Here is a 25,901-nt window from a genome sequence, read left to right as displayed (position 1 = left end):
AAAAAAAAAAACGAAAGAAAAGGAAAAAATTTAAACCATGCTGTGTTTTGTCCTAAGCTCTTTCTCTTCAGCTCTCACTATCATTTATTCTACAATTTAGATTAATTTTTCAAAAATACTCATATTCAGCTATTCTGACATATCCATGTTTCTTTTCTCCTGAAAAATATCAAAAAAGAATCACATACACCCATTAGACACAGGCAGACATTCCTTGCAAATAGAAAGATACACCAATTCCTTGGGAAGTTTGTACTCTCACCAAAACAGAAACCTCATTATTTTTTTTGAACGTTCATGGATAGAAAGGAGAAACAGGGACATTCAAATGCTGCAAACATTTTTTTAAAAACTCTTTTTGAACTGGTGGAGCTTTAACTTCTCATTTGAGAGAAAACAGCTTCTCCTTGGGAAAAACAAAAACATGCCTTTTTTGGATGGAAAAGGCTGAACCAAAGGTTTCTTGTATTAATCTTGGTTTCCTAGTAAGAAGACCCCATGACAGATCCTTGGAGAAGCAATACCCAGATGTGATGAGATGGGCAAGGATTGTTTTGAGAGAATTACCTGTGGGAGTGAAAATGTTTAGCTCCTACAAGACACATGCATGTGTGTGTTCATGGCAGAGCTATTCAAGATAGCAAAGACATGGAGTCAACCTAGGTGTTCATCTACAGTGGCCTGCATAAAGAAAATGTGGCATATCTACAACATGGAATACTACACAGCCATAAAAAAGAATGAAATCATGTCCTGAATGAGATTTCTTGTCACCCCAAAGAGGATGGGAGACCCACCAGAGAGAGCTCAATGGTACTCTGACTTCCCATAAAGGAAAGAGGGTGGGAGCAGGAAGATTGGGCATGGTGGTCTGGTAGCCCTCCAGTCAATGCTGGCCATCACGGGTCCTGTGTCTCCAATAAAGAACTCACCTTACTATCCCTGCCGTCCTCAGTCATTGGGGAGATTAAGTCTCTGGGAAGAATGAGCATGTTGCAAATGAGGTGATGGATTTCAGAGCACAGCAGCTTGGGTTCTCAGTAAATAACATTCCCTGTGGTCAAGGAAATGAGAAGCCCATTTTTCATGGCCACACTAGGGCTAATTTGTCACAGAGGGTGAATTTCTCCAGGACCCGGAGCATGGGATTGCAGGGCATCCATACCCAGAAACCTGTTTAAAGTCATTCCTTTTACATATTGTCACTTTCAACCGCTTACAGTCATGTCGAACAGTGTCCTAGATTAGAATGTGCTATGGTGGGGTAGAGGAAGGATTAGTACAGCAACAAGCCAATGGATGCTTGGCCTGAGAGGACAGCCTAACGTTCCAGTGTAAGAGCTCATGGCTGACCATTTGATGACACACAGCGTGAGAATGGGGACCTTTATGCTTGAGTCCTCCTGATTATATCTTGTTTTATACCTTACTTTTCCCCAAGGGGAGAAATTAGTATACCTCATTTACAAACGTTGCCTTATTCACATTCTAAAATTGTGTCTATGGGAAGGAGTAAAATCCCACTGAGAACATGCAGTATTTGGTTTTCTGTCCCTGTGTTAATTTGCTTAGGATAATGGCCTCCAGCTGCATCCTGGTTGCTGCAAAAACATGATTTCATTCTTTTTTATGGCTGTGTATTATTCCATGGCATAGATATGCCACGTTTTCTTTATGCAGGCCACTGTGGATGGGTACCTAGGTTGACTCCATGTCTTTGCTATTGTGAATAGCTCTGCCATGAACATACACATACATGTGTCTTTTAGGAGCTAAACACTGAGCACATACGGACATAAAGATGGAAACAATAGGTATTGAGGACTACTAAAGGGAGGAAAGAGGGAGGAGGGCAAGGCCTAAAAAACTAACGGTTGGATACTATGCTCGGTACCTGGGTGACGAGATCATTCGTACCCCAAACCCCAGCATCGCACAATATACCCAGGTAATAAACTTGCACATAAACCCCTAAATCTAAAATAAAAGTTGAAATTATTTTTTTTAAAAAAGAAAATTACAAAAAAAGAGATAATCAAGAAGAAAATATATAAACAAATGATACATTGAGTTTATGAAAAAGAAATCCCACTGAGAGGGCACATTTCAAGTCTCATCTGTGGGGGATGATTTTCTTCTGGAAATTTTTATGGTAATTTCCCAACTTCAGAGGGCTTAGCTGTAGGGTACTTTTAAACCTCAAATTTCACTTTCAAGTTTATATGCTGAGCAAATCTCATTCCCTCAAAGTAGGGTTAGCATATCTTTATTGAATCTCTTGTGTTTAACCTCTTTCTGCAGTTCAGATGTTCTGTCCATGACTGGGCAAACCCATGTCTCCTTCCTCACTGTTGTCTGTGGAAAAAGTCAGTACAAGTTCTGGAGTTAGATGGAAGCCTTGGCTGAAATTTATTGTCTTATCATTCTTGAGAGTAGAAGTTTGAAATCCAGGTACGGGCTGCATTGGTTCCTTTCAATGAGCAAGCATATGTTTCAGCCTTGTCTTTTAACTGCTGGTGGCTTTCTGTCAATTTATGGCATTCCTTGACTTATACAAGCACTATCTGTGCCTCAATGTCTGCCTTTTTCTTCATGTGGCATTCTCCCTAGTGGTGTGCCTCTCTTCAAATTTGTTTTTTCTATGAAGATGCTTGTCACCTTGGATTAGAGCTCATCCTAATGACCGCATCTCAACCTAACTACCTAACTAAATACATCCGCAAGGATCCTATTTCCAAATAAAGTCACATTCTGAGAAGCTAGGAAACAGTAGGTCTTCAACATATGAATTTTCTGGGGACACAATTCCACCCACAATCCTAGTTCATCGCAGAATAGGAACTAGAGCCCACAGCTCTAAGTTTAGCGCCCTTTGGCCTGGGCTACTAAGGATGCTCAAAACACGGCCAAAGAGTGACTCAATCCCACAGTAAACGCTGGCTCAGTATTTGAAAGAAGCATTCTGCTTTTGCATTGTCAAACTGTCAGACGACTTGAATTCTGCAGAAGAAACTCTGCAGCCAATTTGGTAACTACAGATTATCTGAAATCTATCTGACCCAAGAGGCTTTGCTGAACTCCGAAGGTAATGAGTTCAAATCCATATCTCATGGTTACATGCACACCATCTACTAATCATTGTAATATCCGCCTAGGCAATTACTCACTTTTTAGTGTAGAACAATTAAATAAATATCAGGTACTGTCTTTTCTGTGAACTCCTCAGATGCGTTCTTAACAATTACAGTCTGTCTGCTTGGAGGCAGCACTGAACATTGCTGGCACTTGGAGAATACTTTAAGTGTGTCATCGTCTTTTCCAGAATTTTTAGAACCTGGATAGAAAACTGTGAATCTAAGATCACAGGTTTTTCTTCTTTGTGGCTATTGAATACACATTTTATGGTCCAGAGTTTTATTACTATAAATGATTTCTTCTGTATTTATAAACACAAAACACAGATGTAAGATGTGATGTGCTCAGTAATTAAGTCAATTTTTATATAACAGTCTGCTTGGATATGGTGAATTGTAACCCAACCTTCAGAATGCATGTAAAAGATGGAAGTTATGTCTGATGATCTTGAATTGAGACGGTTTCAAAGATATTTTATACCTTCAAGGAAAGGCTAGCATTTTCTTTTTTCCAGAAATTAACTCATTATTAATCTTTATCTTACAATGAGTTGCATATGAAGGAGCACTTAACTTTAAAGCACTTCGATGGAGTCTACGTGAAGGAGCAAAATGAGTCCACTTGCAGAATTCAGTGTTTTACAAGCCACTTCTGTATAGTGTTAACGTGATTATTTTACAAGACTAGGGATCAATCTAGCACTGCGTTAATAGAAATGAGGCAATTCATGAATATTTAATCAATTATTTACACCAAAAGTCAGAGCAGATACGGAGAAAAAAATTGCAAGTGTATGAAAAGATGCACAAACAAGAGTCAATTGTTCTTGAAGAACAGATTCTGAGCCACTGTTGTCTAAGATTGTTGCTGTCACAATTTTCTCCAGCAACCTTCTGAAAATAGTCTCATTCACACATGCATCACCCACCCACTCACCCTCCCCTCACACACAAGCATGCACGTGCTTGCCTATGCATGCACAATCTTTTTCATGGCCGCCTACTATTCCGTGTCTGAATCACTGTCATTTAGCTAACTTCTGTCAATAGTCATCTTAGTTTTCTTTTTTCTAGTTTTTGTGATATTTCAAAACCATTATGCAGTGCTAACACCCTTCAGCATAAATCTCGGCATGATGTGGGGGTGCATCTCTCAGGATGTATTCCTTAAAGTGGAAGTATGTGCTGGGTCAGTGGCCGTGTGCATCTTAAGTGTGGGTCTGCTTTCCCAAATGTCCCTCCCAAGGGGCTGTCTGATTCCCAGTCACTATTTAAAGTACTTCCTATGCCTTATCCATCTGTTAGATCGCTAGCAATTGGAAGGTTAAAAATATGGACTCTCACTATTGTTTTTATCTGCATTTTGATACTTACGGGGAAAAAGAAAAGTTTTCACTTATTCAAATTTATATATCTTTCTGTTGCCCTCAAACTCCCTGTTCAGTCTTTGTTCCTTGGTGGTAAATATCCTGGATATATTTTAAGTTTGCCAGCTCACATTCTGTTGCATTTTGTGCATTTTTTTCTGTTGCATTTTGTGCTTATTTTTCTGTTGTATTTTGTTGCATTAGTTTGCTAGAGCTGCCATAACAAAGTACATAGACTGTACAGCCTAAACAACAGAATTAATTTTCTCACTGTCCTGGAGGCTAGAAGTCTTAGATCAAGGTATAGGAAGAGTTGGTTCCTCCTGGGGCCTCTCTCCTTGGCTTGTAAATGACACCTTCTCCCTGTGTCCTCACATAGTCATCCTTCTGTGTGTGCCTGTGCCACAAGCTTTGCTTCTTATAGGGACACCAGTCTTGTTGGATCAGGGCCCACCCTAATGACTTTATTTTACCTTAATTATCTCTTTAAAGACACTAGTCAGTTCTCCATATCTGTTGGTTCTGTGTCTATGGATTTAACCAACTGCTATTTGAAAATATTAAGGAAAAAAAATGGATGATTGTGTCTGTACTAAACACAAACATCACATACATATTATTTTTCTTGTTATTCTCAATGGAGGAAAAGAGCTATTTATATAGAATTTACAGTGTGTTAAATATTGTAAGTAATCTAGGAATGATTTGAAGCAGCGATCCCCAACCTTTTTGGCACCAGGGATAGGTTTTGTGGAAGATGATATTTCCACGGACATGGGGTGGGGCGATGGGGAATGGTTTTGAGATGATTCAATTGCATTACATTTATTGTTGCATTCTCATAAGGAGCACACAACCTAGATCCTTCGCATGCACAGTTCACAATTGGGTTCATGCTCCTATGAGAATCTAATGCTGCAATTGATCTGACAGGTGGTGCAGCTCAAGCATTAGCTCACTCGCCTGCTGCTCACCTCCTGCTCTGTGGCTGTGTGGCTCAGTTCCTAACAGGCCATGGGACTGATACCAGTCCATGACTTGGGGGTTGGGAATCCCTGATTTAAAGTATACAGGAGGAAGTCCGTAGGTTAAATGCAAATACTACACCGTTTTACATAAGGGATTTGAGCATTCATAGATGTTGGGATCCAAGGGGAGTTCTAGAATTCATCCCCCAAGGATACCATGGGTCAACTATGCCTCCAAACACACTCACATTCTTTGATACTGAGGGTTGGGATTTCAAGATGTGAATTTGGGAGTGCACAACTCAGCCTATAATGTGTTAACTTGGCTAAGCTATCATGTCCAGGGTTTAATCAAATACTAACTGTCACTGTGAGGTGTTGTGTAGAGTGGTCAACATCCACAAACAGTAGACTTTAAGTGAAGGAGGTGATCCTTGATTATGGGATTGGCCTTGCCCAATCAGTTGAAAGACCTTAAAACCAAACTTGAGGTTTTCTGGAGGAGAAGAAATTCTGTCTCCTGACTGCAGCACCAGTACCTATCTGAGTTTCCAGGCCACCAGACTGCTGCTATACGAATTTTCAACATGCCAGTCCCTATAACTCAATGAACCAATTCCTTGAAATAAATACATATTCATATATTATATGCAAAATACTTATTGAGAAATATGTAAATATATACCATATAACTTATATAACATACATATATGAAGATGTATTTGTAAATTATAATCTATATATTATATAATATATAATATACCACATATAGTACAGACCATAATAATACATGTGATATATTATTATATAAGATTATATCATATATAATTGTAATATATTATATCATATATTATTGTAATATGTAGATTGTAATAATATATGTACCATATATTAGTATAATATATATGCTGTAATAATATATATGACATATATTATTATATATGGTATATACATATATAATATATGTATCACAAAGCATGAGCTCTGGTCCTGCCAACCACAAACAAGTCTCTATGAGCCACCAAATTGGGTGAATTTTGACATTGAACCCTGCTGACTTGCATATATACCATATATACAGTATATACTGTATATGTTGTAATATATAGTATATACCATACAACATATAGATTATATATCTTTATGTGTCTGTATATGGTACATAATATATTTAAATATATAATATTTATATATGCTTATAATATATATTATAATTTGTAAATATATAGGCAATATAAATTTGTTTTTTTTAAGAGACAGGGTCTGGCTCTGTTGCCCAGGCTGGAGTGCAGTGGTGCAATCACTGCTCACTGCAGTCTTGACCTGTTGGTCTCAAGCAATCCTCCTGCCTCAGCCTGCCAAGTAGCTGGAAGCTCAAGTACATGTCACCATGCCCAACTAAGATATAAATATTGATACGGATATCCAACATGCCTACTGGTTCTGTTCGTCTGGAGAATCATGACCGGTACAGATTTATTGCATGTATTTTCCCTCGCTATGCCTTGCTTTTTATGCTGTTGAGTACACTGTTTTTATTTAGAAATTTTGAGTTTTATGCAGACGATTTTGTCAATTGTTTTCTTGCTGGCTTGCAGGATTTGTCCTGGAAGCCATACTTAGCTACGAGCACACGAAAGCTCTTTCTGAAAGTTTCATGGTTGATCAAACAATATCTCCTTGTTTATCAAATGTCATCCTGTCACTACATTCGGTAATTTGCAAAACTTCAGAAAATGGTAGCCCAGGTTTAAAGCAGCAGCCTTCTGGTAATCTGTGGCTAGGGATACATGGGGGAGTCTTAGTTTTCCCACACTGTTGTAACAAAGTGCCACAACCTGGGTAGTTAATAGAGCAGACGTTTATTCTCTCATGGTCCTAGAGGCAGGAAGTGTGAGACCAAGGTGTCAACAGGGCTGGTTTCTCCTGATCCCTCTCTCCTTGGCTTGCAGATGCCGTCTTCTCCCTGTGTTTTGTCTCTGTGTCCAAACTTCCCCTTTTCATAAGGACACTGGTCATACTGGCTTAGAACCCACCTAATGGCCTCATCTTAACTTGATTACATCATCTTTAAAGACTATCTCCAAATTAAGTCACATTCGAAGGTTCTCAGAACGTCAAGGTATCAACCCGACAGTGGCAGGCAGCTCAGCTCCTCACAAGGTGGGTAGCATTCAGCCTGTGTTTTCTGTCCTCAGTGAAAAAGGCAAGCCAGAGACTGCAAGCTCCTTCACACAGAGTGAGTTCTCATCCCGCCAACCACAAGCGGGTCTTCATGAGCCACCAAATTGGACGAATTTTGACATTGAACCCTGCTGACTCTTGCAAGAGGAAGTTCAGTTGCAGCGAAATGCTGGTTCTGAGAATTTACAACTAAAAGACAGTCACAGCCCATAAGAGGAAGGCCTCCCAAAGTAAAGATGGCCTTAAGTGGTGTGGCGTGGGTGTCTAAAGCCTAAAAAGTGCAGCCATGGCTCGGAAAGACATACTAGTCGTCTGATTCTTAACTGTTCCTGATGCTTAAAAATGATGATACCATTTAAATAACCTGCAAGGAGATGAAGAATTCCAAAGGCAGCCTCTGAAAATTGCAAAGAATAGCCATTATAATGATATGAAGAAACCGGAGAAGAATTATGAGCATGCCGTAAGATGGGAGATATTTTTACCCAAGACTCAGAGATGTAGTTTCGGAAGGGATAGTTTTGGAAGAGAAATCTCCATCCAGGACTCAGTAATCAATGCCTAACTTTGAAAAGGGAAAAATAGCAGACCAGCACACAGGGCAAAGGACTGGGTTTGAAACACCAGATCTTCCTCATCTTGGCCACTTCAGGGAGTTAGGGAAGCTTTCTGAAATTTTTCTGGCACACTCTGTACCTTTTGACACAATTTAGGGTGCCTGCACGGGAGACATGTTTTATTAAGTTGCTCCTTGAAATTCTCTTCCTGCAAAAGTTCTCTGACTTGCAGCCATGGTGAGTGTATGAAACTTACTTTTGCGTAATTCCATCAGAAAAGGTTTAAAGCCATTCAGCATTAATTGGGCCCCTTTGCAAATACTATTGGCTTCTTCTGAGATCTGGAAGTCTGCATGAAAGCCAGAGAAATAGATAAATAAAAGGTTTGGCTAGCCTCCGCAGCTCCCGAATCTACTGAGCTCCTTTGCTTGTATGCCCTGAATCAGAGAACGGAAATACTCGCCAGGAAAAAATACTTTTAGGAGTCTGACTGTGCCCTGTTCAATTGTAATGAGGTGCCTCTCGCTGTTTCTGTTTAGTATCCTTACTGAAATCCCCACTTTTTTTGGTAATATGCACATTTTCATCTCCAGCTGTGGAGCTAATGTTCCCATAATTGTTATGAAACACGGAGCATTGTGTCTTTTTCCAGGATATCCCAAAAGAAAAGGTGGCTGTGGAATAGCTATGCTGATTAGTGCATGCCTCCTGACTTGGAATAAAATCAAGCTGGAATAAACAGAAAGCAGGTTTTGAAGGAAAACCAATAATAATAACAGCAACACTTGAGGGCAGAGTGAAATGTGTAACTGTACTGATCTTTGCAGGTTTCACATCATCTTGAGAAACGTAAGTAAAAGACTGGTAGGGAAACTGTTGAAAACAGAACAATATTTGCTCAGCATGTATGCAAGAAAAGGAAGTTTCTGAGGACTCCCGAGCGGTGGAGAGAAAGCCTTCTGGCAAATTATTGAGAGAGTGAATCAGTTCTCCCTCTTTCTGATGCGCCTCCTAAGCTTAAAAATAAAGAGGTGAAAACAACATGACGTTTGCGGTGCATTGTCGACATGAAATGTTAAAGCAAGCTTAATGTTCTGGAAGGCTTTTCCTTATAGATGCGGAGACGGCACACCCCACTGATCTGAAAGATCACTGCGTTACTAAGAAGCTACATGCACCTTATTAATTTAATTCTTACATCCATTATTTTTCACACTATGGAAAGGATTCTAAAAATAACCCAGAGAGTTATATAACGCCCATTTCTGTGATGCTGTTTCTTGCTTTCTTTCTCTTCTTTGCTTTTTTAAACAAACTTCCAGACGGATTCACCTTGAGCAGCTTTAGCTGGAAGCAATATAAAAGATATATATCTTAGTAGATACTTTTTCATTAAGTTCTAGACAGTCCATGTTTCTGGAAGTTATAATTTAATCTTTGCAATCTTGGCAGTGCAATTTAAGCAGTGGGTTAAGTTGTAAAATGAGTGTTTTAACATCCAGTGTTCTAACAGTTTGATGCAAATGTTTTTGTGGCATTTATACAGCCCAGATTCTCCAAGAAAGTAAAAGAGAGCAAGAGAGAGAGGGAGATCGTATTTCTGAGGATGTTATAGACCAAGCTAGCATCAAAGAATAAGAGAAAAAGAGCTGCATAAAAGTCCTGGAGGTAACAGGTTTGAACAACTTTGGATGAGCAGACATCCTTTAATGCTAGTCTCTGATTCCAATTGCTACAAAATCCAGCAGGTATGTTGGGGCACTGTGCAGCTTGGAAGTCAGAATTTCACATCCGTCTCCTCTCATCGTTGTTAAATCATTTTGTTTCAAAAAGGTTTTCTTTCTTTTTATGTTAATAAAAAGAAAAGTCTTCAAAGGCATTTTGTTACAACAATGAAGTCTCAATTTGTGATTCTAATGTATACAAAAGTACATTGGATTGTGGACTTAAGTCATCAATAGAACCAAAATGTGCTGGTAAAACAACTAGACATCTCCAGGAATGCCTTGAAATTGCCAAACAAGCTAATTTACCTTTTCTATTTATTTCAGTGCCAGAGAATGTGAATAAATTGTGAATGTCTCTTAAACCCTACATGACATGCTCTAGTGAACATGTGATTCCAGTTACTGGATGGCTGATTTATGATGGCAATATTTGTTCAGATTTACTTATCATTGAAGTTAAATAACCGAATGGAATCTATTTAGCTGATGGAAATCAAGAATAGAAAGAAATAAGGACATATTCAATCCTGGAAATCTGTCTTTCTAATGGCTTAGAGTTACAGAGTTCCTACATATATTTTACCAAGTTTAAAAAATTACCATCTGTATTTAGTATGTTTGTTTTTAATGTAAACTCATAAATTGCAAGACTCTGCTCCCTTTCATCCAAAAAATATTAATTGCTTTCATTCTCCTTCTTAAGCAAACCATGGCATCAATTGAATTAATTGATCCATTTTCACAGCATTCATCAAAAGTTCAGTTTAAGGGGTTAGATGAAAGTAGCCATGTACTAATCATGAAAACACACAATCTCTTAGAGGTATCATCTTTAAGAGCATATATTCCAAAGTAATGTTAATATGAAAAATCATTGAATATCAATGAAAAACTTGGCCACAGTGATTCAGAGCAAAATCTTGGAGAATATGCAAAATATCCTTGTGTGATTCTTCCTACAGGTATAGGAAGATGAAGTTTTGTCTATGGAAGTATTGTTTATTTTATAAATGGGAATAATGCTTGGATTAAGATAGCGCCCTGACCAACCCTGGTCTGACTTTCTTCAGTTATGCTGTAGAATTTTGTTACTGATACAACCATAAGATCTCAAAGTCTAATGTGGGGTTTCAGAATAATGGAAAGCTCTCTGGAGTCATAGTCATCTTTTCTATTTTTAAAAATCAGAGTCTATTACCATTCTTGGCACAAAAGATGTCCTCAGTGTATATTTATTGAATGGACGATTGAATGAATGAGTCTAACCTATTCCACCAACATCAGAAAAACTCAGCCATGAGACTGAGCAAATCCTTGCAAGAATTCAATGCAATTCCATTTCCAATTCACTACTTTTTCCCTTCTTCCTTCATTAAGGTCATTTATCCAGTGGTCCATCCTACATGATACCTATATTAAGATCTCTAGTGTTTAGTGCCCTACACTGAACTGAACATACAGTGGTCATAGATGGGTGTTCTTTTTGCCTGGATAGAAACTGTGACTTACCCCAAAGTTAAAACCATGTGCATTTATGATCTCACAGTTTCTGTGGGTCATGAATTCAGGGAAAGCCTAGCCAAATCCTCTCCTTAGAGTCTATGAGGGCTTCCATCAAAGTGTTGGGCTGAGCTGTCATCTGGAGGTTGGACTTGGGAAGAATTCACTCCCAACCTCAGGCATGCTGTTGTCAGATTTGTTTCCTTGTGGCTGCAGAACTGAGAGCCCAGCTTCTTGCTGGTTATGGGATAGGAGACACCCTCCACTCTTATGGGCCATCCTCAGCTCACATGAACACTGGATTCTTCAATGTCCACAGGAGAGAAAGTCTCTAGAGAGAATGGACTAGCAAGATGGAGTTTCATGTAGCATAAGCATAGAGTTTATATCCATGGTCCAGGGTACATTCAGTGGAAGAGGACCATACAAGAAAGTGCAAACTAGAAAGTGCAGATCACTGGGGGTCATTTTAAAGTCTGTCCAGCACAGGAGGTTGCCAGAAATATATCAGACAACAGGAAATTACAAACCATGATCAGTATTGCCATTTTCTGCACAGCAGAAAATTAACAACAATAGAAAATATTGGAGGAATAGGAACTTTGCACAGAATGGAACATTTAATATCATACCTGAAGAATGAGGAAGTGGTTAAATGTTGCAAGGGTCCATGATGAAGGTACAGGATTGTTTACAGACAGAACAGATGGCCAGGGTCCTTCTTCTATGTTAAGAATTGTATTAGTCCATTTTCATGCTGCTGATAAAGACATACCAGCAGCATGAAACTGGGTAATTTATAAAGAAACAGAGGTTAAATTGACTCACTGTTCCACATGGCTGGGGAGGCCTCACAATCATGGTGGAAGGCGAAAGGCATGTCTTAGATGGCATCAGGCAACAGAGAATGAAAACCAAGTGAAAGGGAAAACCCCTTATAAAACCATCAGATCTGGGGAAACTTATTCACTACTACAAGAACAGTATGGGGAAAACCGCCTCCACGATTCAATTATCTACCAGCGGTCCCTCCCATGACACGTGGGAATTATGGGAGCTACAATTCAAGATGAGATTTGAGTGAGGACACAGCCAAACCATATCAAGAATGTTAATGATTACCCCCAAAATCAAAAGATTACCATTCCAAGCCTTTCCATAATGATAGATACAACCTACCTCATGTGATAATGATGATGATGATGATGATGATGACGTGATGATAAAGTTGCTGTTTTAGCTGTACAAATGACCAAAATTTCTATCACCCTTAAAATTTTATTTCAATGACTTTGATTAAGCCATTACTATATCCAGTGGTTCTCCTAAAATATAAATAATTTGTTTCTAAAAAATAGATATTAAGTCACTGGGATTTCATCAGAAAGTATTTGTCAGGTATGTGTTGGCTTGCCTCTCTTTTCCTTGCATTCATGTTACAAAATCTCAAATCCTGGTTAATTTCAAGACCTTTTTACACTCTTAACTCCTACATACCCTCACCCCCAGCATTCTCCACACGTCTACCTGCTTCGTTGTTCTACCCATCTCCCAGTGAGGGATGTTCTCAAGGAATGTGTCTCAGCAATAATCATAATAAACGTACATTAATGGATGCTTACCATGTAAAAGATACCTCACATAGAACTCACATTTAATTTTTTCAACAGTCCTATCGCTTTCACTTACAGATTGTAAGACTGAGGGCCAGTGAGGAGAGAAAGTTTCCCAGACCACCCAGGTGAAAAGTGGCCAAGCCATAGTCTGCAGGATTCCAGGATACCTTCCGGACTTTGGCTCAGTCTTTTCCAGAATCTCAGGCTATGCTCAAGACAATGCTCTCAAAGTCAATCTCCCAAGCTTGAGTTTCAATTCGACCACCATCTGGCCTTCAACTGCATTCCCAAGCTCTCAGCATGGTTCAAACACATCTTCTTTGCTACAAGTATCTTAAATTTCTTGCTGTTTTTCCTTTGTTCATGGGGCTCTTAAATCTTCCAAACCATGAACCTTCTTCCAATCAATTGCTGCAAGTTGCACTCACAAGACATTTCCATTTCTCTTAAATCAATCTTTATTATCTCCTTCAAAATCTTTTTTGGATCACAATGGAGATCAATGGACCCTCTCATTCAGTTAAAGGAAGAAAAGACTGACGTAGCAAAGTCATCCTCTAAGCCATCCACAGGGATTGTTGGAATTATTTCTCTTGACCATAGCAGGGCAAAGCATTCAGTGGGGAGATTAATGTTTCCTCGCTTTCCTTACTTTCAGCTCTTCATTTCTACTAGACTGCAGTCCAACTCAGACTCTATAGCAGAACTCAAAACCTAGACTTAGTCCACCATGAGATCACACTCCCTGGCCAATAAAGACTTCCCACAAATCAGAAAGACTCAATGGACATTTTGTTGGATATGACATGTAGACCCTCATTCAAGTATGAAAAGATTGAGTCCTTGACACTGCTAGTAACTGGAATATTAACACTTTTCTGTTTAATTTGAAAATGATTTAAAAATATATGCATATTGTATATATAAGTATTTAGATATCCACACATGTATGTATCATTGTGTTTATATATTTATATCAATACTTATGTGTGAATATGCAAAACTGTACTTTGCTGTATTATCTGATCATGGAGAACCACAGGCTTCTGTTGAATAGTATTCTCTGCCAGTCAATGGTAACTTTTTGATAGACTCTTCATCTTTGTATAGTGATGCTAAGAAGGTTCTTTGAATATCTTACTGATTTTGCCTCTATAATTTTATTTCTTAAAGGGTAGGAAATGGAACAACTAGCATGCTACTACTATAATATGAAATATGTCTCAAAAAGTCAATGAGATTGAACCAAAAGTGAAAATCCTTCAGTGAGATGAAAAATGTAGACTCTACCTTATTGGGCTTAAGCCCACCACTGCTGTTCTGAAGAAAAAGAACAAAACTAAACAGCAAGTATGAAATGCTGGAATAGTGTCATCAATGATTGTTTTTTTCTGAAAGGGATATTTTAATATGCATTTTTGTTTTATGGATCTAAAGCTCTCTTGTTCATGGGTAAGTTATTGTTTGATTTTCTCATATCCAACTTCAGTGTTGATTTTTAGGAACATATTGTGTAAGAGAGAAATGGCTGCCCATCTTAGTTAAAAGCACACTCATATTGTGCATACTATGCTCTTACTGGTAAATGTCTAGGGCTTGAAGAGAGTAAAATTTACTGTGTCCATTTATAAAAAAAATTAAAATGAAATACATCTTAGTAAAGAATGGAACTTAAATGATTTTCTGTGATGGGACACTGTATGAGTCCATTTTCATACTGATGAAGAAATACCTGAGACTGGGTAATTTATAAAGAAAAGGAGGTTTAATGGACTCACAGTTCCACCTGGCTGGAGAGGCCTCACAATCATGGTGGAAGGTGAAGGAGGAGCAAAGTCACATCTTACATGGCAGCAGGCAAGAGAGCATGTGTAGGGGAACTCCCCCTTATAAATCCATCAGATCTCCTGAGGCTTATTCACTATCATGAGAACAGCACAGGAAAAATCCACCCAATGATTCAGTTACCTCCCACTGGGTCCCTCCCATGACACATGGGGATTATGGGAGCTACAATTCAAGATGAGATTTGGATGGGGACACAGCCAAACCATATTAGACACTTCTGTGTGGTTTAAAAAAACAGCACCATTTCTCTCTCATTTTTATCCTTGGTCCTATTTATTTTCTTCTTGGGAGATGGAATGATATGAGCTATCTTTAATTCTTTTTAAAACAACATTTGATTCCTTTTCTCTTTGTCAGTATGAAGTATTACCAAGAAATGAAAAAGCTCCTCTTTGAGATATGTATAGTAGCAGGGAAATAGTTTTGTTTTTTCTTTTCTTTATTATGATTGCCACATTTTGAAACTCAATTTTGGTTGGATACATTTCATTCCTGAATTGTCAAAGACTCTCACTTCAAGTAAGTTCAATCTGCCTTCTCACTCCTTAACTTTATTCTTCTTTTTGAGAGAAAGAGTCTCGCTTTGTTGCCCAGGCTGGAGTGCAGGGCTGCGATCATAGCTCACTGCGTCCTCGACCCCCTGGGCTGAAGTGATTCTCTCGTCTCAGCCTGTAGAGTAGCGGGGACCACAGAAGCACATCACCATGCCTGGCTAATTTTTTAAAAAATTTTTAGAGAGAAGGAGTCTTGCTATGTTGCCCAGGCTGGTCTCAAACTCCTGGGCTCAAGCAATCCACCTGTCTTGGCCTCCCAAAGTGCTGGGATTATAGGCGTGAGCCACTGTGTGTGGTGTTCAAGTTTATTCTTTTAAATGATTTTGACATTTACCTTTCTATAAAAGTTCCCTAAAACACCCTCCCCCTCCAGCATTGCCATCCGTAGATTCCTTAGGTAAAGATAACACTTCTACTAGAAAAGAAAATGGGTCTCCTGTAGTTCTACAGACTTTTAAATAGTATTTCTGTGTCTATTTATCTATGTATCTCAGAATGTAAGTGGTATATTTTGCCTTTTCAAAGCTAAGGCACTTTCTCCCACCAGGCTGAGTTTCTGCACACATGCAGCCTTTGCTCAAGAAACAGCGTCTTCATGGAATATGGAGGTTGATGCCAGGTTGGTGGCTATCGAAGGCTCCCATGTGGTACGACTTCTCTTCCCATTTGATTTAGACCACATTCTATAATAACCTCATGTAGATGCAGAAATAGTATACTCTGGTCAGCCATTGAGGGCCATGTGGTTTCTGTGTTATAATAAATGTATCAAAGAAGTACAGGAATCTGTGATGAGGTCAACAATTCAGAAACCATCCATTTACCTAAAGAATGTGTTTTTCTATATATCCTCCCAAGTAGTGATCAGAGACAATCAGCACCAAGTGTTCAATTTAGCATTTTTCTCTCAAAACTAAACTTTTGATTTTCTGACTCAAAATTTTGCCAAAGTGCAAGCGTTGTAAAACTGAGAAAACTGCCTGGTTATAAAATCCTTCAGCTTTATCCATGTATTATCTTTGCAGTTTTCCTTTAAGGAATAGTAAAAAGAGAGGAACTATCCAAGGGGATAGTAATTGCACAAAATGGCAGATAGCAAAGTAGATAAAATTTTAATCAAATCTTTTAGTGTTTTGATAGCAAAATACATTGTAAATCACTTAAAACTTGATTTAAACAAATTTAGGTGTAAGCTATGCTCTTTCGAGACCATCCATATTTAATTTTTACATTTTATAAAATATAACCATGTTTTAGGCAGTCATACAAAAATGTATTAAGACACTTTTTTCATGTGGCCAAATTTATTTGGCTTGTTTCTTTTGCATCCTAGGCACCTAAACACCTAGTTCTTGGTACTGAGATGAAACAAGAACTTTTTTTTTTTTTTTTTTGAGAGGGAGTTTCACTTTGCTGCCTAGGCTGGAGTGAAGCGTCATGATCTCAGCTCACTAGAACCTCTGCCTCCCGGGTTCAAGCAGTTCTCCTGCCTCAGCATCCCGAGCAGTTGGGACTACAGCATGCCTCAGCCACCATGCCCAGCTAATTTTTGTATTTTGAGTAAAGATGGGGTTTCACCATATTGGCCAGGATGGTCTCGATCTCTTGACCTCATGATCTGCCCACCTCAGCCTCCCAAAGTGCTGGGATTACAGGCGTGAGCCACCATACCCGACTTTTTAGAAAAAATTTTCTGACCATGGTTGTGAGAAATGCACTCACCTGTCCAAACCCAAGACTCAGAGACACGGAGAATAGCAGAAGCGATACTTTTAATGACGGTCTTGCAAGATCGGGTAGGCAGACACACCCAGTACTGTTACAACAAGCCATTTATCCCCTAGTATGCAAGTCCCTTCCTCAGTTCCTTATAAGCTGAGTACTATGGGGGGGTCACAATCTTCCTGGATGTCTCCTATTGGTCTTTGGGTTGAGGCTTTTAGGTATTTTCTTTAGGGTTGTCTCGCTGCATTTTGTTGCAGCCCATAATGCATTGCAATCTGGTCCGCTCTGGGGCTCCTCAAGTACTTCACTTATGACCCAGGTTGTCAGGCAAGCTGATAAGAATAGATAAAGCAAGCTATTTTGCAGGCTAGTAAACTTGCACTCTAGATTAAAGTCTTTGGTTCGGGTGTGGGTGCCGGCTATTAAAGCAGGGGCCTAGTATATCCTTTCTTCCATAGTTTGTGGACCCAAGCCTACTAGAGGCACGTTGTCTTGGAAATGGATCATCATATAAATTATTTTCTACATAGTTGCAAACTGGAAAATTTTATGAACTTGGAGTGACTTCCTGCGAGGCTGATGTAACAATTCTAAGTATAGTAACATTTCACTCTTTTTTCGTTGAACTACCAACATGAAAATATAAAACATTTACAAATTAGGTAAAAGATCCTTTCAAAGACAAATGCACTAACACATCTAAACTGAAACAAAACAAAACGAAATAAATACACAGTAATAGCCAACTATTTATGTATTGCAGAAACTGGGTAGGTACTCACCAACCACAGTTCCTCTTCCTGGGGACACAGGGGGAAGACCGTATTGACCAGAGTCCCATTCCTTTGGGCTCACAGCCTTACCAAAGCCTGATCCAGGAGCCGGCAACATGAAGCATCATCTTGGAGCTCATAAAATTGCACAGTCTCTCTGATGATTAGTGATACTGAGCATTTTTTTAATATAAACTTTCCTGAGTCAAAATGACTTTTATTTAAAAAATGAAAAATAACAGGCCAGGCATGGTGGCTCACGCCTGTAATTCAGCAATTTGGGAGGCTGAGACAGGTGGATCGCTTGAGGTCAGGAATTCAAGACCAGCCTGGCCAACATGGTGAAACCCTGCCTCTACTAAAAATACAAAGAATTTGCCGGGCATGGTGATGGGCACCTGTAGTCCCAGCTACTCGGGAGGCTGAGGAAGGAGAATTGCTTGAGCCTGGGAGGCAGAGGGTGCAATGAGGTGAGGTCGCATCACTGCACTCCAGCCTGAGTGACAGAGCGAGACTCTATCTCAAAAAAAAAAAAAAAAAAAAAAAATTAAAAAGGAAAAAGAACAGATGTTGGTGAGGATTTGGAGAAAAGGAATTCTTATTGACTGTTGGTAGGAATTTAAACTAGTATAGCCATTACAGAAAACAGTACAGAGCTTTACAAAAAATCTAAAAATAGAATTATTAATCCCACAATCCCACTACTAGGTATAGGTATCCACCTGCCCCTGAAAAAAAGAAATCAATACGTCAAAGAGATACCTGCACTTGCATGTTGATAACAGCACTATTCACAATGGCAAACATATAGAATCAACCTAAGTGTCCAAAAACACACGAATGGATAAAGAAAATAGACATAATGGAATACTATTGAGCCAGAAAAAAGAATGAAATTGTGTCTTTTGGCAGCAACATGGGTGAAACTGGAGGTCATTATTTTAAGTGAAATAAGCCAGGTGCAAAAAAACAAATAGTGCAGGTTTTCACTTACTTGTAGGAGCTAAAAAATTTGAACCCATGGTAGAAGAGAGTGGAAAAGCAGATACAGAGACTGGGAAGGATGCACAGGAGGAGAGGGGATGAAGAGACGTGGGTTAAAGAGGACAAACATACAGTAAGATAGAAGGAATAAATTTGAAGCTTGATAGCAGAATAGAGTAACTGTACTCAACAAAAATGTAGTGCAGCAGAATGGTGAACACCCTGAATACCTGACGTGATCCCTATGTGTTATATACATGTAACAAAATTTTTCAGGTACCCCATAAATATACACAAATAAAAAATATAAAACATTAAAATGCAATCTCAACCTCATCCTAGAGCTGCTGAATCAGAATCTGCATTGGGACAAGACCACCTGATGAATCGTGTACACATTAAAATACCTGCCGTAGAGAAAAGCCACCCAGGACCATTTGACCAGGGACATCTCTGTATACAGGAGAAGGAAATATTTGTTGCCCTGAAATGCAGAGTTATTTGGTACAATAACTAGCATGCATCCTACTCACTAAAACTCAGTGAAAACAGAATTTTCCTGTAGCTTACCAATTCCACACTCATAATTATCTTACTAGACCACAAAACATGTACATTTATGCACATATAAAATCATGTTCCCTTTCTCTTGGTATATATACATTTCCTTTCAATTACACCTTCTCTTATATTATTGTCATCTTCACCCACCTTCTCTTAATATATTATTGTCATCTTCAGCCACCATGGAAGACAAGCAGTCAAATATTCTGAAATCTCTGTAACATGTCATTTAGGTCCTTACAATTTAGAAATGATGGAGTATCCTCAGCAAAGAAGGGCAGAGGTCTTCCTCAAGGTCAAGTCAAGGTTCATGCATAGACTCTCAAGTCAACACAAATCAGCTCAGGGAAAAAGTGTTCTAACCTTTGCCAAATTTTTGTGATAGGGAACAACTTAGCAGGATATCTGCTTTAACTCAGCACTCTTCAAAATGTTTGGTTTTAAGGCCATTTTACTCTCTTAAAAATGACTGAGGACCTCAAATAACATTTATAATGTAGGTAATATTTATCAAAGTAGAAACAAAAACCGAAAAACATCTGAAGTATTTATATTATTTTATTAAATTTATATATAATAAACGCTTTGCATGTTAATATAGAAACATTTTTATTAAAAAATAACAATTTTTAAAAACCAGGGAGTAAGACCACATGGTTTTGTAGTTGCACTAATCTTTTTAGTGGGCTTGATCAAAGACAGCTGGATTTTCTTATCTGCTTCTGCATTCAATCTGCTGTAATATCACATGTCATGCGGCCTCTGGAAAACTTTACTGTAAACTTAGGAGGGAATGAGAGAGGGGGACGGAAAAGGCAACACTGTCTGGGGCTATTATGAAAAGGGTTGTGACCCTAAGGACTCCTTGAAAGGGTCTTCCGGACACTCAGGGTTTCCCAAACCACAGTATGGGAATTTCTGTTCAAATGGGTTGAATGCTGGCATTTGCGTGCAGAATAGCAGAAAACCAGCGTCAACTCTGTCTTGTTCAGGGTTCAGTACATAATGAGCAGGCTGAGCCTCTTGTTCAAAAATAGTGTTAGCCTGGTCAACAGAGCAAGACCCCATCTCTACAAAAGTAAAAATAAAAAATGAGCTGGGTGTGGTGGCTTGGGCTTGTAGTCTTAGCTATTCAGGAGGCTGAGGCAGGAGGATCCCTGGAGCCCAGGAGTTGGAAGCTGCACTGAGCTATGATCCTACCCACTGCACTGCACTCCAGCCTGGGCAACAGAACAAGACACTGTATCATATATTTGTGTGTATATATATAATTAATTAATTTAAAGATATATATAATTAATTTTAAGACCGCAACAGGAAAACATTAAAAACCAAGTGCGGGGGGCCCTTGTAAGTGTGGGTTGCATGTCAACGAATCTAGCAAAGCTGGAAATATAACTGCATTTTCCCCTATAATGGAGGGCAGTGAACCCAGCTGGGCTTGGTTGTATGATTAACTTCATTGCATCCCAGGCTTCGAATGTGTCCAGGGGTAAGTTGCTGTTACCATGGGCTTAGGGTGGAAACTAAGAGGCAGGATGGTTTTCTCATTGTTTCTGTTCTCCCCTCAGCTTTTGGTTTCTCCTGCTTTCTGCATCCCACAGGGGAGGCATCCCTTTGTGCTCTCCCACCTTCCCTAGCAGCTCATTGCTGTTACTTCATAGTTTGTGCTCTGCTGATGATGGAGATGGAGTAAAAGAGTAGGTTCTGTTTTCCTCATCCAGCCTCTGATTGAGGCTGTCCTGTGTTCTCAGAGATGGGAGGTGAGACTTTCTCCCTTCCACAGCAGCCAAACTCAGGGAGGAATCTATGGTTGGCCATGGTGGGAGGCAATTCATGCTCTTTTCCCCAGAGGCAGCAGAGCACTGCTTGATATTAGGATAAGATCTTGGGGCCAGATGAGTTATCTGCTCCTTTTCTAAAATTAGAGGATTTGTCTTCTATTCTTATCCTGGCTATAAAGGAAGGGTTTTTGCCTGGGCTATAATGGTTGATATTGTTTGCTGCATCTCTTTTCAGTGATTTAAGTCTTTGCTTCCAATGAGTGAAGGAGTCAGGGAAGTTTGTGGGTATATTACTCAGGGGTCTCTAGAGGGACAGAACTAATAGGATAGATGAATGTATGAAGGGGAGTTTATTAGGAGAATTGACTCACACGATCACAAGGTGAAGGCCCACAATAGGCTGTCTGCAAGCTGAGGAGCAAGAAAGCCAGTCTGAGTCCCAAAACCTCAAAAGTAGGGAAGCCGACAGAGCAATCTTCAGTCTGTGGCTGAAGGCCCAAGAGCCCCTGGCAAACCACTGATGTAAGTCCTAGAGTCCAAAAGCTGAAGAACTTGAAGTCTGATGCTCGAGGGCAGGAAGCACCCAGCATGGGAGAAAGATGAAGGCTGGAAGACTCAGTGTAGTCTTTCCCGTTCTTCTGCCTGCTTTTTATTCTGGCTGTGCTGGCAGCTGATGAGATGATGCCCACCCAGACTGGGGCTGGGTCTGCCTCTCCCAGTCCACTGACTCAAATGTTAACCTTCTTTCACAACACTCTCACAGACACACCCAGGAATAATGCTTTGCATTCTCAATCCAATCAAGTTGACACTCAATATTAACCATCACAGTGGGACTTTGTGGTTTTTCAGAAATTTTCTCAGAAATCACTACAAAGTGACTGCACTTTTTATTGACAGTGAAACTGCTGGTCATTTTCAGGCCTGCATCTTTTTTTTTTTTTTTTTTTTTTGAGAGAGAGAGGGTCTCACTCTGTCACCCAGACTGGCGTGCAGTGGGCAGTGGCATAATCAGAGCTCACTGTAGCCTCGAACTCCTGGGTTCAAGCAATCTTCCCACCTCAGCCTCCCAAGTAGCTGGGAGTACAGGGTCTCTCTGTGTTGCTCTGGCTGGTTTTGAACTCCTGGCTCAAGCAATCCTCCCACTTCAGCCTTCCAAAGTGCTTGAGATTCCAGGTGTGAGCCACCACGCACCGCATGCCTAACTCATTGAGGTGGGCTCTCTCATATCTCCAGCCCTGCCTCCAAGATTTCTCATGAGACCATAATGAGGCCTGCCAAGAGATGGGTAGTAGGTGGAAAATTCCTTTGTGTCTGGGGTTCTAGGGATATTAAAATTTTTAAAAAGGTAAATTATAGACTCTCAGGAAGGTATAAAATAATCATGTGCTAAATATTTTATTTTACTTATTAGTTAATGAGGAATTGGTAAAATAGACAATCAGTTTGCATATTTTTGATCCAACAAAGAACATTAAAATGAATCTATAAAAGGTTGCGTAAATGACCAGATGCTAGTATTTGTTTCCTGTTGCATAGTGTAGCCAAGTTGACGCATCCCGAAAACCTCACACTGGCAAAGTTCACATGGTGAAAACCAATGTCATCCCACTGGAAATCATTTACATCACTTTGGACACAAATTATTTGCTTTGCTATCGGGGTTCTAGAACTTAGAGAGTCGTAAAATAGCCTGGTCAAGGCCCATGGAGGCAGAAATAACCCAGATGGATGAGATAGTTAGGACATCTATTCCATTTCAAAGTCTTTCAAATTTCCCTAGAGGGACTTGCAGCTATTTCAGATAGACATGGTCACGCAGTGGACCTATAAAAATTGTTTAACATTTTAGCTGATATTGTTGTATTTGCTATTGTAAAGGTTGGCCTCCCCTCCCCAGTTGCATATAGCATTCCTCCTTGGAGGGCCTTGTCCTTTTCAGAGGGTTTAAGGCAAGTTACAAGTGTGTAGGCTCTCCATCTCTCTCTCTCTCTTTTTGGTGGGAGTGACATTCTCTGCACTTTTCTACAACCCAAGGAGATGTGGGAGGAAAGAGGCTGTTGCATATTTTGACACTCAGGCTGGTTCCACACAGCAGCTTTGTTGTGGAGGTGTTTTGGGGGAATAAAGGAGAGTGAGCTGTGATCACATAAGGACTGAAGTAGTGCAGAGAGAAGGGAGTAGTATGAAAAATCCCACAGGGACACAGCTGCAGGCAGTGGAACAGGCAGTAAGCAGGTACTGGAGGAACGCCCAGCAACCCCTCTGCCTTAATCAGAACTTTCCAACATGCATCTTCCTTTCTTTCATAGAACTTAGTATTATTATTAACCTCCTGAGACAGAATTTTTTTTGTAGTAATTGCCAATGGTTTGGGGCAGACATTAATTGCACAGGAATATTCTCACTGCACACTTTCAGGAATAGAAATAATAAAATGAGTTGTACTCTAAGGAATACAAAAAACAAATAGAAATAATCTAAATGAAGTGGAATGGTAATAATGCCTACATTTGCAAGATTTTTGACAGTGTTCCAGGGATTTTCACCAATAGGAATATCTGAGTTGGTGGAGAAAACGTAACAACATTAGTAAAGGTTCAACGTGCAGCACAGCCTGTCTTCTGTTGTGAAATAGTTGTCCTTTGATTTATTAAGTATAGCTAAATTTATATTGGGTTTATTTGTATAAACCATCTTCAATCAATTTTTTTTTTTTTTTTTTTTTTTTTTGGCGAGCAGGCAGGTTAGCAATACCAAAAGCAATGTTATTCTTCCGTTACAGTTACAGAGAAAATAGGACTCCTAATGCTTATTAAGCCGATTCAGGGCTGCACCTTTGTGAGCGGTAGATAAAGTTTTAGAACTCAAGGTAACCTTCTTTCTCATCCTCCTGCTCTTTGAGATTACAGAAACTTGCGCTTCTTATTAAAGAACACATTTTACAATGAATCTAGGCCACTTGTAGAAGAAAATGCCACCTGTGTATGTGTGTGTTACTTGTCTTTAATTCGAGATAAAGCATGCCACTGTCAAAAAGTGATTGCTATTTCTGGCAGAAACTTTTGTATTTCTTTTGAATTATTTGGATAATTGTCTCCAATTCTTTACTCAGAATTTTATGCACAAACAGGATGTAATCTCAAACTCCTAGGCTTGCCTCTTAAACTTGGGAAACTCAGTTGCATTCAGCATACCTTATTCCCACCTATATGTGCTCATTAAGTTGTTCATGAACATTGTCTTCAATGACTGAAGCTGAAATACTTGTTTTTTGTTTTTTGTTTTTTTAATTAATTTATTTATTTATTATTATTATACTTTAAGTTCTAGGGTACATGTGCATAACGTGCAGGTTTGTTACATATGTATACTTGTGCCATGTTGGTGTGCTGCACCCATCAACTCGTCAGCACCCATCAACTCGTCATTTACATCAGGTATAACTCCCAATGCAATCCCTCCCACCTCCCCCCTCCCCATGATAGGCCCCGGTGTGTGATGTTCCCCTTCCCGAGTCCAAGTGATCTCATTGTTCAGTTCCCACCTATGAGTGAGAACATGCAGTGTTTGGTTTTCTGTTCTTGTGATAGTTTGCTAAGAATGATGGTTTCCAGCTGCATCCATGTCCCTACAAAGGACACAAACTCATCCTTTTTGATGGCTGCATAGTATTCCATGGTGTATATGTGCCACATTTTCTTAATCCAATCTGTCACTGATGGACATTTGGGTTGATTCCAAGTCTTTGCTATTGTGAATAGTGCCGCAATAAACATACGTGTGCATGTGTCTTTATAGCAGCATAATTTATAATCCTTTGGGTATATACCCAGTAATGGGATGGCTGGGTCATATGGTACATCTAGTTCTAGATCCTTGAGGAATTGCCATACTGTTTTCCATAATGGTTGAACTAGTTTACAATCCCACCAACAGTGTAAAAGTGTTCCTATTTCTCCACATCCTCTCCAGCACCTGTTGTTTCCTGACTTTTTAATGATCGCCATTCTAACTGGTGTGAGATGGTATCTCATTGTGGTTTTGATTTGCATTTCTCTGATGGCCAGTGATGATGAGCATTTTTTCATGTGTCTGTTAGCTGTATGAATGTCTTCTTTTGAGAAATGTCTGTTCATATCCTTTGCCCACTTTTTGATGGGGTTGTTTGTTTTTTTCTTGTAAATTTGTTTGAGTTCTTTGTAGGTTCTGGATATTAGCCCTTTGTCAGATGAGTAGATTGCAAAAATTTTCTCCCATTCTGTAGGTTGCCTGTTTGCTCTGATGGTAGTTTCTTTTGCTGTGCAGAAGCGCTTTAGTTTAATGAGATCCCATTTGTCAATTTTGGCTTTTGCTGCCGTTGCTTTTGGTGTTTTAGACATGAAGTCTTTGCCCATGCCTATGTCCTGAATGGTACTACCTAGGTTTTCCTCTAGGATTTTTATGGTATTAGGTCTAACATTTAAGTCTCTAATCCATCTTGAATTGATTTTCGTATAAGGAGTAAGGAAAGGATCCAGTTTCAGCTTTCTACTTATGGCTAGCCAATTTTCCCAGCACCATTTATTAAATAGGGAATCCTTTCCCCATTTCTTGTTTCTCTCAGGTTTGTCAAA

Source organism: Macaca nemestrina, chromosome X, assembly GCF_043159975.1.
Source record: "Macaca nemestrina isolate mMacNem1 chromosome X, mMacNem.hap1, whole genome shotgun sequence".
Classification (NCBI taxonomy): Eukaryota; Metazoa; Chordata; class Mammalia; order Primates; family Cercopithecidae; genus Macaca; species Macaca nemestrina.
This window is presented reverse-complemented; position numbering follows the sequence as displayed.